Raw genomic sequence first — 19,592 nt, 5'->3', positions numbered from 1 at the left:
GTGCTCGCTTCGGCAGCACATATACTAAAATTGGAACGATACAGAGAAGATTAGCATGGCCCCTGCGCAAGGATGACACGCAAATTCGTGAAGCGTTCCATATTAAAGTGCTCGCTTCGGCAGCACATATACTAAAATTGGAACGATGCAGAGAAGATTAGCATGGCCCCTGCGCAAGGATGACACGCAAATTCGTGAAGCGTTCCATATTAAAGGCACTACTTTTTTGACCACAAATGGTAAGGTTTTTCTCATCTTTTCCCCTGGGTAAGGAACCGGGACTTTAGGAGGAATTCCTGAGATCCGTTTTTGATTCAGGGCAATATACCATTCCCTGACGGGTTCCGAGGGGTATATTGTGGGATGAACCTTTGGCCACCATTGTTTAGGGGTACATTTTAATAGTATATACTTCTTACCATTTTTTATGGAATTTTATGTCCTGTTGGAAATAAAAAAATTTATGAAATTTTGGACTTTGGGGTTTTTTACCTTCTGATATACTGGATGAGGATTTCCTGGGGCGCTGAAGAGAACCCTGAGGACACACGGAGAAAGAAACCTTTCAAGGCACATAGGGCCTTACTCCAAGGTGAGCACGGTGTATATGGGATAGGATCTGCTCCGATAATATATATGCAGAGTGTCACATGGAAAATGAAGTAAAGTAAAGAAACCATTCAAGGCACATAGGGCACATATATGAGGTGATTGTCCTTTATTTAGGAGGGGTGAGATCCCAGGGACCAGACGTACTAAGGGGTGCGGAAAAGAAACCTTTTGATGAACATCCCCCACTGAGAGGAGGTCAGTCCAGAGGTGCGAACAGCAAGAAGGAGTTAATTTAACACCTTGAGGACTCTGAGTCTCGTAAAGATTCTCATATATATATAAAAATCGTTTGTATTGTGCTCAGCCTTTTTTTGGTAGCGCTTGTGGACTACTCAGAATTTGTGGTTGTAAATGTAAAATTGGATGTGGTGTATCCGAGAGTTTTAGTACAAAGCGGCTCCTTAGGCGCAAGTTACATCCTTCTTTGTTTTTTTGTTTGGTATTCTATATACACCGATTGGGGTGTGTCTTGCAGCCTGATTATAGAATGTTTGTTCATAGGGCCCAGAGAAAAGCCCAGATGGACGATGTTTTTGGGAATAATAATAACCATGATCTAGTGGATACTAACTTAGACAAAGTCATGTATAAACTAGAAAAACTATTGATTCAGGAGGGAAAATTATGGTGGGAGGTGGTTTCCCTTGAGAGGTACTGTACTGATAGATTGATACCCAGAGGGCTAAGGATAAATAAACTCCCATCCTTCCAGAGGGAGTCGGGTGAATTTATTAAATCATGGCAAAAAACCATTGATGCATGCTCTTTCTCATTAATGGAATTGATCATTTGTGAGAAAAAAAGAGAATTACAAAAAGTTGAGGGAGAAATAGAAACCTATAAGTCTCTGGCAGAACCATACATAGGTTCAAAGGAATATAAAGATATGGAGGAGGTCATTACTACAAAAATTATGAGGAATGAGAGAGAGATTAGGAATAAAAAACAGAAATAGTATAATAGGGATAAAAAAGATAAAGAGGAGGAAATGAGAGAACCTCCTAGGGAAGTGGTGTTTGACACCACTGTGTCATACCAAGCTTTACCTAGAAGATCACCACGAAGGAATAACAGAAGATACTTTAGGAGAAGGGACGCCTCCTTTGAATCCAATAGGATGAGAGAAAGGCCAAATCCCAATACCATAAATCAAAGGAATGACTATACGGATAGACAGAGGGATTCAATACCTAGGAGAGAGGAAGATATACATAGAAAAAATAAGGGATACCTGGGAGGAAGGATTGAACATAACGAGTATGAAGGTGGACAATTAAGGTCCACAGAATGGGGAAGGAACGCACGTAGAGAAAGGGAGGAGATATCGGGGATAACCTATAAGGATCAGAGAAGGGAAGATAATGGCAGGCACTATGAAGAATTCCGTAGGCCACAAAACCCTACCACCTCATCTTTTTTAGAGAAGGGTACATACAGACCCCCAAGAAGAAGGTAATACCTAGTAAACGAGGAAAGAAAGGAGGTAAAAACAGATCCCTCAATAAGAAAAGAAGAGATAGGAGAAAACAGAATGAGGATAATATAGAAGGCAACACGACTGTCGGTATAGAAACAAGTCAGGAAGTCCCACAGGAGAGCAGATCAGGTGTTACTAAGATTTATAATTTAAGTGGGTATACACTTTCAATACATGAGAAATCCATCCTTGAAAAAGGACTCAAATTTGCTCCCACAAATAGATGTGATAAATTTGAGGTACTTATTGATGTAGAGAAGTTAGTCAGAAGATTGACTTTAAAGAGATTCTTCAGTGAAACACCAGAGGGTGACACTGGAGTGGGTACCAGTATTGGATCTAAATTTAAAAGAAGATCCAAATTCTACCCGAAGCATAAGAAGGGAAACTTTATAGAATCCTTTGAAAAGGCAGTAAAAGCGGACTTAGAGAGTGTTACATTCAAACCCAGTAGGAAAACTATCCTCACAAAGGAAGAAAGAAAAGCAATCTCCTCTTTGAGAAACAACAAGGAGATAGTAATAAAACCAGCCGATAAGGGGGGCAGTATTATTATCATGAATCTCGATGACTACAATAAGGAGATCATGAGGCAACTAGTGGATGGCACCATCTACCAGAAACTAAGGGGGAATCCTAGTGACAGTATAGATAAAAAATTAGAGGTTTTTTGGGGGCTTTACCTTGCAATGGGAACAATTACTGAAGATGAACACAGGTATATGATTATAGAAAACCCGTCTATACCTGTGTTCTATATCTTGGCCAAGATACATAAAAGTAGAGAGACACCCCCTGGACGTCCCATTGTGGCGGGGACTAACTCTGGGTTGTCCAACCTATCATGCTTCATAGACCATATGTTACAACCTATGGTTAAGACCACCTGTTCCTATTTAAGGGACACCATTACCACCATTAATAAATGAATGACGGTGGATTGGAAGCCGGGCTATCTGCTGGTGACTGCCGACGTTACGTCTCTATATACGGTGATTGACCATCAGACAGGCTTGGAGGCTCTAGCTTATTTCATGGAAAAAGAGGGCTTTTCACCTAAAAGGAGTAACTTTGTACTGGAAGGGACATCATTAATCTTACATAACAAAATTTTTTGGTTTAATGGTTCGTTTTATTTACAACTGATGGGTACCGCAATGGGCACCAGGCTGGCGCCAAGCTACGCAAATTTGTTCATGGCACACTGGGAAGATCAACAAGTGTGGAGTGGCCATGAGCTTGGCGCCAGCCTGGTGTCATGGAATCGTTATATTGACGATGTACTCTTTATATGGAGTGGGGATCGCCCTTCATTGGATATTTTTTGTAAACATTTGAACGCTAATAAAAACAATATACATTTAACTTTTAACATCAGTGAAGTAGAGGTAAATTTCCTAGACTTGCGTATCTACATAAAAGAAGATAGAATTAAAACCAGTAACTATATGAAATTGACAGATTGCAATTCATTTATAGATTACTCCAGTAATCACCATCAAAACTGGTTACGGAGTATTCCAGCTAGTCAATTTCAAAGAGTCAGAAGGAATTGTATGGATATTGAAGTGTATTGGGAACAGGCGCAGATTTTACAAGAACAATTTAAGGCTAAGGGGTATGATCAAAAAACGGTCCAGTTGGCTATGGAAACCACTGGTAATTATAATTATAACGATATGTTAAGTAAAAAACCAGTGAAAGGAGACAAGTTGTTTGGGGAAGTACCATTTATTACAGCATACAACAGCCAATATAAACAGGTTGAATGTATAATAAGAAGACACTGGTCCATCTTGGATAGGGACCCTGCTTTGAAAGGATCAATAACAAAGACCCCTAGATTTATTTATAGGAGGGCAAAGAACCTAAAAGAAAACGTGGTGAGCAGTGTAGTGACGGCCCCTAGGATGCCCACCAGAAATGTATCCAAGGGCTTTTTTAGGTGCGGTCTGTGTACTATGTGTAAGGCGTGCAAAAGCAAAGAGAGTAAAGTAACACAATACAGGTCCACACAAACTAATAAGGTTTACAGTATTAAAGACTTTATTACCTGTAACAGTAAGAACTGTATATACCTACAAAAAGGCACTACTTTTTTGACCCCAAATGGTAAGGTTTTTCTCATCTTTTTCCCTGGGTAAGGAACCGGGACTTTAGGAGGAATTCCTGAGATCCGTTTTTGATTCAGGGCAATATACCATTCCCTGACGGGTTCCGAGGGGTATATTGTGGGATGAACCTTTGGCCACCGTTGTTTAGGGGTACATTTTAATAGTATATACTTCTTACCATTTTTTATGGAATTTTATGTCCTGTTGGAAATAAAAATGTTTATGAAATTTTGGACTTTGGGGTTTTTTACCTTCTGATATACTGGATGAGGATTTCCTGGGGTGCTGAAGAGAACCCTGAGGACACACGGAGAAAGAAACCTTTCAAGGCACATAGGGCCTTACTCCAAGGTGAGCACGGTGTATATGGGATAGGATCTGCTCCGATAATATATATGCAGAGTGTCACATGGAAAACGAAGTAAAGTAAAGAAACCATTCAAGGCACATAGGGCACATATATGAGGTGAGCGTCCTTTATTTAGGAGGGGTGAGATCCCAGGGACCAGACGTACTAAGGGGTGTGGAAAAGAAACCTTTTGATGAACATCCCCCACTGAGAGGAGGTCAGTCCAGAGGTGCGAACAGCAAGAAGGAGTTCATTTAACACCTTGAGGACTCTGAGTCTCATAAAGATTCTCATATATATATATAAAAATCGTTTGTATTGTGCTCAGCCTTTTTTTTGGTAGCGCTTGTGGACTACTCAGAATTTGTGGTTGTGAATGTAAAATTGGATGTGGTGTATCCGAGAGTTTTAGTACAAAGCGGCTCCATAGGCGCAAGTTACATCCTTCTTTGTTTTTTTGTTTGGTACTCCCCTCATCTTGATTGTGAGTATCAAACTGAAAAATATGTGAAAAATGTCAGAACATAATCAAAATCAGTCCTAACCGCATTAAGTCAAAACACATCCAAAAGTAAAATACTTACCGCAGTAAGTAAAAGCTGAAATGGAATCCAAACTAAATGGCCTTGTCCACATCCAGTAAAGATATGTATGTCCACTTGAGCCATACAGTATGACATTGGGTATAAGATGCTGCAACAAAAAAAGCATGTTGGTTTGTTTGCAAAATGTAAGGTTGTTTTTCCAAAAATCACATGTGTGCTTGAGGTAACATTGCAAAATACATATAAAAACATTACTATGTTTGTTTGAACAAAGCTATAAGGTAACACATTATGTATTCCAATGTGTTTTTATGGTGGAGCATGTGTGAGCTACAATAAAACTAAAGTGTTTGCTTTCACAATTAAGTAACCAGACACATTTGCCTCAAACAGGCATATGTATGTATTTAAGCAATGAGTGATGATGTTGCTAGCCAGAATAGTTGAAAGCAACAGTGAATGACATGTGTTCCATGTGTAGTGATTTATTAACATTTCACAAACATATGGATAGCTAATGGAGATTTGTTTAACATTTCAGCTTCGAGTCCTGGGAACAGCATCCCTCCGCAACAACACCAACACAGTGACATGGAGGAGACAAACATCTTAGAAATGCAGCCATTAATGCAAGGAATGAGCCCCCCAGCACCTGTGAGTACACCACCACAGCAAAGCACACCACCACCACAACACAGCCCAACAACACCAGGAACACAAGGCCCTGATCAGGTGTTTTGGACTATTTGGGCTAGACAGCAGGCCACTAATGAAGATTGCCTGCGTAAGCAGACACAAATGTTTGCAAGCCTACCATCTCACCTCAGAAGAATATCAAGAAATTTGAGTAGACAAAATGAGCAAACAACCAGAATAGGCAATACCATGGAACTCATGCGTACAGACAAAACACAGGTCATGGGCAATTTACAGCACATAATGGAAGAACAGCACAGACAACAGCAAAGTTATATGAGCATTTTTCAAAACAATCAAAAGATTAATGAAAGTTTATTCCGAATAGTAGACAATCAAAATGCTGCTACACGTGAACTCAATGCCACCCTCACTAACCTGAATGAAACACTCAGATGCATGCACCAACAGCAAACAAGCAGCAGTTCTGGTATGACTACTCCAAATATCACGCCAGTCTCATCACCACCAAGACGGTCCACCAGAGCACGACAACATGACAGTGCTAAAGGCAAAGGGCAGGACAAGCAGCCACAAAAAAAACGTGAAAAAAAAAGAAGTTAGACATTTGTGATAAGTAACTCAAAATAGTTAGCAAGTGTTTTTGTTGCTTAAAAAATATAACACTTAGCTCCTTGACCCTTTTTTCAACATCATTAATTATAAGTGGGCCAAAAAAAAACATAAATTTAGTACGCACATTTATTCATTAACATTTTTTTATGGTATTGGAGGAGGGAAATGTTGATGGAGCCACACATACATGTTAGCAGGTAGTAAACTGACCACTTGATTTTTTTCTAATCATTACTCTTTCTAGATTCCAATCATTCTCTTTGCCTGCAGATACAATAATTGCCAGCCAGGCAGAATGTCTTTAGCAGGAAGTAAACTGACCACTTGATTTTTTTCTAATCATTACTCTTTCTAGATTCCAATCATTCTCTTTGCCTGCAGATACAATAATTGCCAGCCAGGCAGAATGTCTTTAGCAGGAAGTAAACTGACCACTTGATTTTTTTCTAATCATTACTCTTTCTAGATTCCAATCATTCTCTTTGCCTGCAGACAATCCAAATTACAATGTTAGTGATACATATCTTAGCTATCTTATCTATACAACATTACAAGAACAACACAATTGAGTTGCGTAAAAAGGTTGTAATATGTTGCCTTTGTTTTGTTTGTAAAACATTGTCCAAATAAATGTCAGTATTGCTGGGACATGTTTGTGTGTGTTAAAAATTATTAAGCATGTTTTTACACATGATGCTGAAACAAACAAATATGTACTTTTACAACAAAAAAACAAAACTATGTATAATAATGTATATGTGTAGCAAACTGTGTATTTACTTACACATCATCAAGTTTACAGCATCAAACATTAGGAAATAAAATTGTCCTGATTACAGTAAGTTTGTGAGTCTTAAATATGATGGTGCATCACACATAGGGACACATGTATTCCTCAAGGCTAACATATTATATGTTGAGGAGTGTTTTTTGGGAACACAGGTTCTCAAACTCGGCCCTCAGGAACCCACACAGTGCATGTTTTGCAGGTCTACTCACAGAATCACAAGTGATATAATTAGCTCCACCTGTGAACCTTTTAACATATGTCTGTGAGTAATTCATACACCTGTGCTTCTACTGGGTTAAGAGAAAAACATGCACTGTGTGTGGTCCTGAGAGCCGAGTTTGTGAACCTGTGCATTAGGACGTTACACACAATGATAAAGTGAAATACTAAATGGATGATGTGGGCTTGTAAGAAATTAGCACTGCAAGTTTTCGATCACTTATCAAGACTTAATGCATGCCACTCATAATCTGTTGTTTTGAGATTAAAAATACACACAATACACATGCGACATTTGTTTTTCATATAGCGAGGGTATGTTTGTATGTGTCAAGGAGACTGTCACATTCTGAGTAATGGATTTTGGAAAAAAAGGCAAAACATCTATTTATGAATACACAACAAATGAAATAAGCAAACCAAGCTTACCTTAGAAATAGCGATTGATGATCTGTTGCCTAACCTGCCTCCCTACATCAGTACTCCAAGTATCACCAGATGTCTCTAATTCATGTGTTTGCAGGCTGCTTTCTTCCTCCTCCTCCTCCTCCTCAACATGTGGCAGATGTTGTTGCAAACACATGTTATGAAGAAAGCAGCAGCAGAACACAATTTGAGTCACCTATCCTCCATCACCTAAAAGACAGATATAGTAACGTGATTCATGTTAAGATACAGCAACACATAAGTAGCACACTGTGGGGCAGATGTATTAACCTGTAGAAGGCATAAGGAAGTGAAAAACCAGTGATATGTGCAAGGTAATAAAGGCAGCAATCTGTTCCTAAATGTTAATTTACATATTGGAGCAGATTGGCTGGTGCCTTTATCACCTTGCACAGATCACTGGTTTCTCACTTCCTTATGCCTTCTACAGGTTAATACATCTGCACCTGTATTTGGACAAAGTATACGCAGGCCTACACATATCAAATTACATACCCAGCAGCCATCCATCTGGCATTTGTCCGTCCTCAAACTTATCAAAGAGGGATGACTGACTGAGGATGAAGGAGTCATGGCAGCCCCCAGGGTAACCAGCAACAACACTCATTATTTTGAGATTTGCATCACAAACACCTGCACATTTGTGGAGTGTTCGAAATGGCGGTTTGTATATATGTGCTGCCTGCCCCAAGGTGGTCTCAGCTGAATGTGTGTGCAATCTATGGCTCCAAGCACATTGGGCATGCCAGCCAGCTCATAGAAATCTACCCTGACGGCATGCCACTGAGACTCCTGGGTAGGGAAGCAGATTGAGGCCTCGATGTGGGGCTGCAAAACAGCCAACACCTGTGTGAACATTTTAAAGAACAATAAACATGAGATTTTAGGACAGAACTGGCCACCGAGAAATTAAAACAAACACAAAACAGAAGAGGTCGTTAGGTATACATCACCTGTGTTAAGATTCTGGAAAATGATGGCTGTGAGATTCCTATGACATCCCCAGACACAGCCTGAAAGCTGCCAGTAGCCAGAAAGTGTAACACAACCAGGAGTTTGTGCAGGCCTGAGACAGGGCGAGAGCGTGCTGTCTCAGGGTCTAGGCCCAGTTTGACAAGGTCATAAAGACGGAAAATGTTGTTACGATTTAGACGGAACATCTGTATGACCTTATCATCGGACAATGCATTCAAGTTTAAACGCCCCCTAAAAAAACGAGGCCTGCGCAGCCTCCGCGGAACCTGTACAACCTGCTGACCATGTTCAGTTTCTTGGCCCTGGGTACTATGCACCTATGCGCTCCATTGTAGCCAATGGTGGGAACTTTGCGGTCAGCGGTTGACCGAAAGTAACCTCACCGCTGACCGCAAAGTTCCCACCATTGGCTACAATGGAGCGCATAGGCGCTACATTGTATCTCTGCCGTGTGCAGCCTGACAGACACTACAGGAGCACACAGCCAATCAGGAGAGTGCCACGACGTGGCGCTCCCTGATTGGCTGAAGGGACCCTCTTTGACAGGAGTCAGGGGGTGTCCTGGCAGTCGGGGAAAGGGGTCCCATGTGTAAACATGGGGCCCCTTTCAGTGCGTGGTCGGGTTTCCGTTTTATTATTTTGCCAAGTATGTGGATTATACAAAGGTCTGATTCTACACTGGATTATGTGAGTATAATTTTTTTCACAGGTACCCCAAGGATTCTACAGGGACAAGAGGACAGAGCCTCGTGTGAACATAGGTAAGTATGTATGTTTGGAGGTGTGCATGTATGTAATAAAATTATACTTTCACGGTGTGTGTGTCCTGTTTTTTGGGGGGTATTTTTTAGTAGTAGTACTACAGGTATCAGCGGGCCCGGATTTCCACCGCATGCTGGTACTTGTGGTTCTCCAAGTACCAGCTTGTGGGGGAGGCTTGCTGGGACTTGTAGTACTGCTACTAAAAACAATATTCACATTTTTACAAAAGGCTATCAGCCCCCCATCCGCCGCCCTTGGATGGGGGGGGACAGCCTCGGGCTTCACCCCTGGCCCTTGGGTGGCTGGAGGGGGGGACCCCTTGATTTAAGGGGTTCCCACTCCTCCAGGGTATCCCAGCCAGGGGTGACTAGTTGGGTATGTAATGCCAGGGCCGCAGGGACCAGTATAAAAGTGTCCCCCGACTGTGGCTTTATGTACCTGGCTAGTGGAGCCTGGTGCTGGTTTCAAAAATACGGGGGACCCCTACGCTTTTTGTCCCCCATATTTTTGGAACCAGGACCAGGCGCAGAGCCCGGTGCTGGTTGATTAAATATGGGGGAACCCCTGTCATTTTTTACCCCAAATTTTTTCAACCAGGACCGGCTCAAAGAGCCCGAGGCTGGTTATGCTTAGGAGGGGGGACCCCACGCAAGTTTTTTTTCCAGTTTTTACACTAAACAGACCCTTTCCCATAGATAACCATGCACAGATCTCACTGATCCGTGCATGGTTATCCAAACTCGACTGGAAAAAGCAGGTCTATTTTTTTGCTGCTTTTTTTAACAAATCGAAAAAAAACAGACCCGCACTTGAGCACTCAGAAACTAACACCCAAATACGAATGAATAGTGAATGCCCGTATTGTATGAAATAACAGCCACGTTTGACTGATGGTCTATTCATTCGTATTTCGGAACTTTGCAAATCAAACCATTATGAATAGTCCAAACACTGCCGAGATTGGTGCTTAGTGAATTCCCGGATTGGGACTTAGAAAAAAAAACACAAAACGGACAAACTCGAATTCTTAGTAAATATTGGCCCCTGTCTGTCATACATACCCCTCACCTCCTTCACCTCGACTGATTTTCCACAGCTCTGGTAGGGATCAGGTGAGTGGTACTTTCCAAAATCCCTCTTCAGAACCAAGGAATCCAGTCGGTTATACTGATATTCCTTCATCTGAGCTTTCACTTGGGAGATTTCCCCACTATCTCCACACTCAGAGATTAAGAAATCTAATTTCCTTCTCAGGTTCTGATAGATATTCCGTCTTATCAAGTTCTTTTTTGCTACCAGCCTACGGAAGAATTGCCGAATTCTCTTTTTAGTTTCTTCCCACCACTCAGATCTACTCCAACCCGCCTTCAAAAGTGTTTCCTGGGATTGAAAGAAATCTCTAAAGGATTGTCTAGCCCTTTCTTCCTTTAAGTGCTCAGAGCTCTTGCACCATGGGCCCCGTCCTTTCTGAGTAGCTTTTGAAGCATTCAAAGTAATAGAGAGAAAAGCGTGATCAGAGAACTCTACTAGCTTTACCTCTGGAGGCAAAGTTTTTGAAGTTCCCTTAACAAAAAACCTATCTATCCTAGACCTACTACTACCACTAAAATAGGTGTAACCCGTGAGGTCTGGGAAATGGCGAACATGCACATTCACCAGACCTGCCTGTCTAACCATGCTAACTATAAAATTGGAATCAGGACCCAGGGTTGTCCTTGAACCTCCCTTGTCTTTTAGCCTAATAATGGTGTTGAAATCACCTCCAAAGACAATCTGCTGGGCCATAAAAAGGAACGGTTTTATCTCCCTGAAGAGACATTTCCTGTCCCATGAAGACTGTGGCCCATAAATGTTAATGAGTCTCAGGTCATGTCCCCTCAGGTTGACATCTAAAATCATAAACCTACCTGCCTGTAATTCTATAACCTTGGGCATGGTTACCATACCAGTAAAAAGTACTGCCACCCCCCCGTACGGCTCGGCCGCAAGAGACCAGTAAGACGGCCCACGCCTCCACTCATGCTTCACCTTGTGGAGGGTGTCCAATTTAGTAATTCTAGTCTCTTGCAAAAATAAAAAGTCAATCTCAATCTTATTGAAAAAATCAAAGGCCAGAAAACGAGCACGTTCGGAAATTACGGAAGCCACATTAATGGTGGCACATTGTATGGGTTGGGGATCCATGTTTCTTTTGGTTATAGAAGCAGAACCTTGCTCACTTTTCCTTTACATCTTTCCCTGACCCCATATTTGAAGACCTGGATCCTTGTGTCTCTTTCCCTTTGGGAGGGGTTTTCCCCTCCCCAATGACACCCAACATGCCATACCCCTTGCCTAACCCTTGGGACAGGCCATCCTTACTCTGTGAGGGTCCAGGATCTGGTGGTTTACATGCAGACCTGTGTGCCAAGCCTGGAACCCCCAGTGATTCACATGCAGGTGCCCCACTTGGTTTAATTATTGAACCAGAAGAGTCCAAGTTAATCTCTTCTTCCTCCACCTCTTGAGTCTCCTCTATTACCATTTCATCAACAGGAGTATGTCCATTTCCAACCTCTGAATCCCTGGCCACCTCTTTTTCCACCAACTCTGTGCCCATGGGGTCCCATTCTAGACCCTCCTGTACCGCCTCCCCTCCGCTTTCTCCACTACCATCTTCTACCAGTACTTGTTCTTTCTTTTTCCTTCTTTTACTTTTACCCTTTTCAAGAGTTACCCCTTCAGATGTTTTTTTATTCTTTTTTGCTTTTCTTTTGCTGACTCTGGGTATAAAAATTGGTTCCCCACCATTCCTTATCACCTCACCCTCCTCATCAGTGGAAAGCACATCAAATCTGTTAGTAAGGTTACCTGGTCATCATCACCTTTCCTTTTTTTTTATTATTATTACCGTTTTTCACCATTTGAAAGGCATCTTCCTTGTCTACAGAACTCCTTGTCCTTACTCCCACAAAAACTGGTCCCTGTTCTTTTCCCTGATCTTCTTTCTCATTCCTAGTTGCTTCCTCCCTCTGCTCGCTCTCACTTTCCATATTGTGACTTGCCCAGGGGCACCTGCTGTAAGGATGGCCATCCTCGCCACACAAATTACATTTGACATTATTGCAATCTCTGGAGACATGTCCAATTTTCCCACATAATGTACATTTGGTAACATTACCATCACTGCTCATGTGTCGAAAATCCCTGCATTTGAAGCAGGTGCGGGGTTGCCCTGAATAAAAACATTGAACACGATCTACGCATATATATGCAGCAGAAGGCACATGTATAAAACCTCTGTCTGTACTTTTTAATTGGATCATGGCTGACCACGCTCCCCATCAAACTCCCATTGTAAAACCAACCTTAATCAAATTGGACTGTACAGTACAGAATCTGGATAACCAGAACAATATATCCTGGGCAGGAATTGACTCATTCCTGACCAAGATTGTTAGTTTAACTTTATCTTGTTTAGTAACCAAGTTTGTTTTATAGCTACTGTAGGGTGCCACGGATCTGCATGCCTGCCACTTTGTCCAAAATGTCTGCAGTCACTGATAGGACAGGAAGCTTACATCAAAATCTGGTGTCTTAACTGGATGGATGCAGGCATACAGATCCGAGGCATGGAACCCAAGGCTGAAAATCATTTCCAGGAACACTTCTTTAGTGGGAACTTCACCTGTTCCTGCCCATTTAAACTGTAAAAGATTTCTTCTTTTACTGACCTGACCAGGCCTGACCATTACTGGAGACACATTATTAATAACATTTGGCCTTGCAGCCATGTTAGCATAAGACTTTATACCAGGAACAGGCTGTTCATTCACATTTCCAATAACATTTGCATTTTTATTAACCACATTTATATTGCTTAACCCTTCACGCCTCTTTTGTTCCTGGCTAATCAATTCAGCAGCAGCAGCCTTGGCCCTGGCTGGGGCAGCCATCTGTCCATATACAGACAGAATAATGTCTTTACCACCGTCTGACAGAGTACTTTTGTCTAGTGCTGGCATACCCTGTGCTGTACTGCAGGATTGCACAGTGTCCCCACCAGCATTATCCACCAGACCCTCCCCAGTCACTGGCACATTACTGACATCCACTGATTTACTTTGTACACCGGCCTTTAACTTTATTTTCTCTGCACTTTTGGCCAACATTAGTACTGCTTTAATTGCCTCCATGCGCAACTGGAAGTCTATGCGCTTTTCCTCATCCTCAAGCTCATCCAATGGAGCCATCACTACAGAAGGAGGCACCACTGCTGGGGGAGCGGAACCAAGCTGAGCTGCTGCTGATGTGGTAGGCACCTCTGACCCCGCATGGACGGCACACCTGCATTCTCCTGCACACCACTGTCAGTCTCCAGATCAGTCAGTAGGCTAGGGTTTGTACTGCTTTCTGTCCTCACTGGAGCCTCTGTGATCATGCTCTGGACACCACACCCTTCTGCTTCCTGAGAGCTCATCTGTATGGATACTTGCAACACCTGAGCTGCTGCTTGGTCAGGTAACTCTTGCACTGCTGCTTGGTCAGGTAACCCTTGCACTGCTGCTTGTGCTGCCATTTCTTTGTCTTTTCTCGCATGTCGCTTTTCATGCATCTTGCTTTTTACCTTTTCTAGGTCTTTAGAAAGTGACTTGATGGCCTCTCTCAGCACAGGTCTTTCCCATTTAAAGCAAGAGTTTCTTCTCTTTTTCTTATCAGCGATTCTTGCACTTATTCTTTTTGATTCTTTCTGTAGCTCTTCCACAATGAGGCTGTCAAAAGTTTCTTCCTCATCGTCAGTACTTCCAAGAGACTCAGGCACATTCTCTTTGGCATCAAAGGGCTTCATCCCCGCCCCCACTACTTCACTGTCCATAGGGCATACAGCGGCTGCTGCCACTCCACCCCTTGTTACGGCACATGGGGTAGCACCCTCGGACAGTTTGGGGGGATTTGATGGCTCTAGTTCCTTCACTAGAGCCACACCAACAGGGCAGGTAGCAGCCGCCACTACTCGATCCTGTGTTTCCTCACACAGGAGAGCAGCACCCTCCGGTATATTATGGGGAACTGACTGCGGCTCCAGTTGCCTCACTGAAGCTGCTCCATTAGCACTGCCACTGCTGCCTCTTCTTGATGTCCCCGACTGTCCAGCCGCACAATCTGTCAGGGCACCAGAAGTATTTAGTCTGGCTGTTGCTTTAGGGCCCGAGCCATGGCCTGCACTCTGGGAGCTCTCTCCTCCAGGAGGATACATCCCCCTGGGGAAGCCAGCAGTGAAACTCCCTGTAGCAGGATATCACAGCTACCACTGATGGAACTCTCCTGCACACACCTGCTCTCAGCACACACATAGGAGGAGAGCTAGGGAGAGAGCAAGTGGGTGCCACACAGGAGGAGAGATAGGGAGAGAGCAGGTGAGAGGCACTCAGGAGGAGAGCTAGGGAGAGAGCAGGTGAGAGGCACTCAGGAGGAGAGCTAGGGAGAGAGCAGGTGAGAGGCACACAGGAGGAGAGCTAAGGAGAGAGCAGGTGAGAGGCACACAGGAGGAGAGATAGGGAGAGAGCAGATGATGGGCACAGAGGAGGAGAGCTAGGGAGAGAGCAGGTGAGAGGCACACAGGAGGAGAGCTAAGGAGAGAGCAGGTGAGAGGCACACAGGAGGAGAGATAGGGAGAGAGCAGATGATGGGCACAGAGAAGGAGAGCTAGGGAGAGAGCATGTGAGGGGCACACTGGAGAAGAGCTAGGGAGAGAGCAGGTGCAAGACACACTGGGGAAGAGATAGGCAGAGAGCAAGTTAGAGTCACACAGGAAGAGATAGGGAGAGCAGGTGAGAGGCACATAGGAGGAGAAATAGGGATAGAGCTGGTGAGAGGCACACAGGGGGAGAGATAGGGAGAGTACATGTTAGGGGCACACAAGAGGAGAGCAAGGGAGACAGCAGGTGAGAGGCACACAGGAGGAGAGCCAGGGGGAGAGCAGGTGAGAGGCACAGAGGAGGAGTGATAGGGAGAGAGCAGGTGAAAGGCACACAGGAGGAGAGCTAGGTAGAGAGCAGGTGAGGGTCACACTAAGGGAGAGATAGGGATAGAACAGGTGAGGGGTCCACTGGGGGAGAGCTAGGGATACAGAAGGTCAGAGGCACACAGGAAGAGAGCTAGGGAGAGAGCAGTTGAGGGGCACACTGGCAGAGAGCTAGGGCGAGAGTACGTGAGGGGCACACAAGAGGAGAGCTAGGGAAAGAGCAGCTGAGAGGCACACAGGGGGAGAGTTAGGCAGACAGCAGGTGAGGCGCACAGAGGAGAAGAGCTAGGGAGACAGAAGGTGAGGGGCACACAGGGGGAGAGACAGGGAGATAGCAGGTGAGAGGCACATAGGAGAGCTAGGGAGAGAGCAAGTGGGAGCCACACAGGAGGAGAGATAGGGAGAAAGCAGGTGAGGCACTCAGGAGGAGAGCTAGGGAGAGAGCAGGGGGGGGGCACACAGGAGGAGAGCTAAGAAGAGAGCAGGTGAGGGGCACACAGGAGGAGAGCTAGGGAGAGAGCAGGTGAGAGGCACACAGGGCGAGAGCTAGGGAGACAGAAGGTGAGAGGCACACAGGAAGAGAGATAGATAGAGAACAGGTGAGGGGCACACTGACATAGAGCTAGGGCAAGAGTAAGAGAGGGGCACACAGGAGGAGAGCTAAGGAGAGAGCAGGTGAGAGGTACACAGGGGGAGAGCTAGGCAGACAGCAGGTGAGGGGCACAGAGGAGGAGAGTTAGGTAGACAGAAGGTGAGAGGCACACTGGGGGACAGCTAGGGAGAGAGCAGGTGAGAGGCACACTGGGGGAGAGCAGGGAAGAGAGCAGGTGACAAGCACACTGGGGGAAAGCTAGGGAGAGAGCACATGAGGGGCACACAGGAGGAGAGCTAGGGAGACAGAAGGTGAGGGGCACACCGGGGCAGTGATAGGGAGAGAGCAGAATGAGGGCACACCGGAGGAGAGCTAGGGCGACAGGTGAGGGGCACACAGGGGGAGAGCTAGGGAGACAGAAGGTGAGAGGCACACAGGAGGAGAGACAGGGAGAGAGCAGGTGAGAGGCACCCAGGAGGAGAGCTAGGGAGAGAGCAGGTGAGAGGCACCCAGGAGGAGAGATAGGGAGAGAGCAGGTGAGAGGCACCCAGGAGGAGAGCTAGGGAGAGAGCAGGTGAGGGGCACAGAGGAGGATTGCTAGGGAGAGCAGGTGAGGGGCACACAGGAGGAGAGATAGGGAGAGAGCAGGTGTGAGACACACTGGGGGAGAGATAGGCAGAGAGCAAGTTAGAGGCACAAAGCGAGAGATAGGGAGAGCAAGTGAGAGGCACATAGGAGGAGAGATAGGAAGTAAGCAGGTAAGAGGCACAAAGGGGGGAGAGGTAGGGAGAGTAAAGGTGAGGGGCACACAGGAGGAGAGCTAAGGAGAGAGCTGGGGAGAGGTACACAGGGAGAGATAGGGAGAGCAGGTGAGAGGCACATGGGGGAGAGATAGGGAGAGATCAGGTGAGAGGCACACAGGATGAGAGATAGGGATAGAGCAGGTGAGAGGCAGATAGGAGAGCCAGGGAGAGAGCAGGTGAGAGGCACACAGGAGGAGAGCTAGGTAGAGAGCAGGTGCGAGCCACACTGGGGTAGAGATAGGCAGAGAGCAAGTTAGATTCACACAGGGAGAGATAGGGAGAGCAGGTGAGAGGCACATAGGAGGAGAGATAGGGAGAGAGCATGTGAGAGGCACACAGGGGTAGAGATAGGAGAGTACAGGTGAGGGGCACACAGGAGCAGAGCTATGGAGAGAGCTAGGGATAGGCACACAGGGAGAGATAGGGGGAGCAGGTGAGAGGCACATGTGGGAGAGATAGGGAGAGAGCAGGTGAGAGGCACACAGGAAGAAAGATAGGAATAGAGCAGGTGAGAGGCACATAGGAGGAGAGCCAGGGAGAGAGCAGGTAAGAGGCACACAGGAGGAGAGCTAGGGAGAGAGCAGGTAAGGGGCCACCTGGGGGAGACCTAGGCAGACAGCAGGTGAGGGGCACACAGGAGGAGCGCTAGGGAGATAGAAGGTGACAGGCACACAAGAAGAGAGATAGAAAGAGAGCAGGTGAGGGGCACACTGGCGGAGAGATAGGTAGAGACCAGGTGAGAGGCACACAGGAGGAGAGATAGGGATAGAGCAGGTGAGAGACACACAGGAGGAAAACTAGGGAGAGAGCAGGTGAGAGGCACACAGGAGGAGAGCTAAGGAAAGCAGGTGAGGGGCACACAGGAGGAGAGCTAGGGAGAGAGCAGGTGGGAGGCACACAGGGGGAGAGCTAGGCAGACAGCAGGCGAGGGGCACTCAGGAGGAGAGCTAGGGAGAAAGACGGTGAGGGGCACATATGGGGCTAGATAGGGAGAGAGCAGGTGAGAGGCTCACTGGTTGAGAGCTAGGGAGAGAGCAGGTGAGAGGCACACTGGGGGAGAGCAGGGAACAGGTACACTGGGGGAATGCTAGGGAGAGAGCACTTGAGGGGCAAATAGGAGGAAAGCTAGGGAGACAGAAGGTGAGGGGTACACAGGGGCACTGATAGGGAGAGAGCAGGATGAGGGGCACACAGGAGGAGAGCTAGGGTGACAGAAGGTGAGGGGCACACAGGAGGAGATCTAGGGAGAGAGCAGGTGAGACACTCTGGGGGAGAACTAGACAGAGAGGAAGTTAGAGGCACACAGGGAGAAAGGGAGAGCAGGTGAGATGCACATAGGAGGAGAGATAGGGAGAGAGCAGGTGAGAAGCACAAAGGGGGAGAGATAGGGAGAGTACAGGTGAGGGGCACACAGGAGAATAGCTAGGGAGAGAGCAGGTGAGAGGCACACGGAGAGATAGGGAGAGCAGGTGAGAGGATAGGAGGAGAGCTAGGGAGAGAGCAGGTGAGAAGCACACAGGAGGAGAGATAGGGAGAGAGCAGGTGAGAGGCACACAATTGGAGAGCTAGGGAGAGAGCAGGTGAGAGGCATACAGGAGGAGAGCTAGGGAGACAGAAGATGAGAGGCACACAGGAAGACAGATAGAGAAAGAACAAGTGAGGGGCACACTGGCAGATCTAGGGCGAGAGTAAGTGAGGGGCACACAGGAGGAGAGCTAAGGAGAGAGCAGGTGAGAGGCACACAGGAAGAAAGATAGGAATAGAGCAGGTGAGAGGTACACAGGGAAAGAGTTAGGCAGACAGCAGGTGAGGGGCACAGAGGAGGAGAGTTAGGTAGACTGAAGGTGAGAGGCACACTGGGGGAGAGCAGGGAAGAGAGCAGGTGACAGGCACACTGGGGAAAGCTAGGGAGAGAGCACATGAGGGGCACACAGGAGGAGAGCTAGGGAGACAGAAGGTGAGGGGCACACTGGGGCAGTGATAGGGAGAGAGCAGAATGAGGGGCACACAGGAGGAGAGCTAGGGCGACAGGTGAGGGGCACACAGGGGGAGAGCTGGGGAGACAGAGGGTGAGAGGCACACAGGAGGAGAGATAGGGAGAGTGCAGGTGAGAGGCACCCAGGAGGAGAGCTAGGGAGAGAGCAGGTGATGGGCACAGAGGAGGAGTGCCAGGGAGAGAGCAGGTGTGAGACACACTGGGGGAGAGATAGGCAGAGAGCAAGTTAGAGTTACAAAGGGAGAGAGATAGGGAGAGAGCAGGTGAGGGGCACACAGGAGGAGTGATAGGGAGAGAGCAGGTGAGAGGCACACAGGGAGAGCTAGGGAGAGAGCAGGTGAGAGGCACACGGGAGAGAGCAGGTGAGAGGCACACAGGGAGAGCTAGGGAGAGAGCAGGTGAGAGGCACACAGGAGAGCTAGGGAGAGAGCAGGTAAGGGTCACACTGGGGGAGAGCTAGGGAGAGAGCATGTGAGAGGCACACAGGGGGAGAGATAGGCAGACAGCAGGTGAGGGGCACAGAGGAGAAGAGCTAGGGAGACAGCAGGTGAAGGGCACACTGGGGGAGAGACAGGGAGAGAACAGGTGAGAGGCACAGAGAAGGAGAGATAGGGATAGAGCAGGTAAGAGGCACA

At 46.3% G+C, this 19,592-nt stretch overlaps 2 non-coding genes across 2 annotated transcripts; both read left to right on the top strand.

Moving 5' to 3' along the window:
- LOC135054209 (U6 spliceosomal RNA) lies at nt 1–107 on the top strand. Its single transcript, XR_010243421.1, has one exon. It is a non-coding gene; the product is annotated as a U6 spliceosomal RNA (small nuclear RNA).
- On the top strand, nt 108–214 carry LOC135054214 (U6 spliceosomal RNA). The gene has a single exon (XR_010243425.1). It is a non-coding gene; the product is annotated as a U6 spliceosomal RNA (small nuclear RNA).
- Nucleotides 215–19,592: the final 19,378 nt, after the last annotated feature.

This window comes from Pseudophryne corroboree, chromosome 2 (genome assembly GCF_028390025.1).
Source record: "Pseudophryne corroboree isolate aPseCor3 chromosome 2, aPseCor3.hap2, whole genome shotgun sequence".
Taxonomy (NCBI): domain Eukaryota; kingdom Metazoa; phylum Chordata; class Amphibia; order Anura; family Myobatrachidae; genus Pseudophryne; species Pseudophryne corroboree.
The sequence above is the reverse complement of the archived record's forward strand: the minus strand, read 5'-3'. Positions and strand labels throughout refer to the sequence as shown.